General features: G+C 26.5%; 1 non-coding gene across 1 annotated transcript; it reads left to right on the top strand.

Moving 5' to 3' along the window:
• Nucleotides 1-578: 578 nt before the first annotated feature.
• TRNAK-CUU (transfer RNA lysine (anticodon CUU)) lies at nt 579-651 on the top strand. Its single transcript has one exon. It is a non-coding gene; the product is annotated as a tRNA-Lys (tRNA).
• The last annotated feature ends 316 nt before the right edge of the window (nt 652-967 follow it).

The following is a 967-nucleotide window of genomic DNA, read 5'->3' as shown; positions in this document are numbered from 1 at the left end:
ATAATTTTAATTAATATTTTAAAATAATTCAATTAATTAATTTTTAATTAATTAATTAATTTATGATTAATGAATGAATTTATTTATTTTTATTAATTAATTAGGAGGTACTTGGTATTAATGAAAATTTAAGAAGGGATACGCGGATATATGAAGTTTGAGAAACACTCTCCTAGACCTACATATACCGCCATCTACCGTCACTAATATTAGATTTTGTTTGTAAATTGCACATGTCACCTTATTTACAGACTCTATCTCATTCCCCCTCAAAAATATACCTTTCTAAAATAGCAATTAAAAATGAACACTATAAGAGGATGAAATTAAGTTCGCAATGTTTGTTCCTTCTTCTGTTTGATAACCTGAAGTATATATCAACTGTTCTCTAGTAATTTCTTTATTATTGGTATGTGTTATAAAGTTATCAAAGGCATGTAAATTATGAATTAACTAACTAATATTGATATTAATATTTAACCTTATATATTAATCTTACATCAAAATACTAAAATTTTGAAGTACTAAACAGTGCTATTCTATCTATTTAATAAATAGTTATTCAACTAATTTCGACCGCCCGGCTAGCTCAGTCGGTAGAGCACGAGACTCTTAATCTCGGGGTCGTGGGTTCGAGCCCCACGTTGGGCGTGTAAATTTTTTTCCCCTCTTTTCGTAATTTCAGACAAATAGTGCTCACCGTAATCACGCATATAAAAATTTCCTAAATATATTCGAAATGTTTTTAATTTAAAATTAATATAATTTTTCAATAAACTGTGAGATACATTTATTAAATATATATATATTAATTTTGGTTGAAAACAATGTATTAACAATAAAAGAAAAATCAAGCTTTCAACTACACGATTTAATGTACTGGTTTTTCAATGTAATTGAAAAAAAAAAATCCCTCAATTCAGCACAAATATTCCAATTGTTATTACTGTTTGTAACAAAGAAAAAA

Source organism: Typopeltis vanoorti, chromosome 1 (genome assembly GCF_054136105.1).
Source record: "Typopeltis vanoorti isolate ZY-2024b chromosome 1, IOZ_Tvanoo_1.0, whole genome shotgun sequence".
NCBI lineage: Eukaryota > Metazoa > Arthropoda > Arachnida > Uropygi > Thelyphonidae > Typopeltis > Typopeltis vanoorti.
The sequence above is the reverse complement of the archived record's forward strand: the minus strand, read 5'-3'. Positions and strand labels throughout refer to the sequence as shown.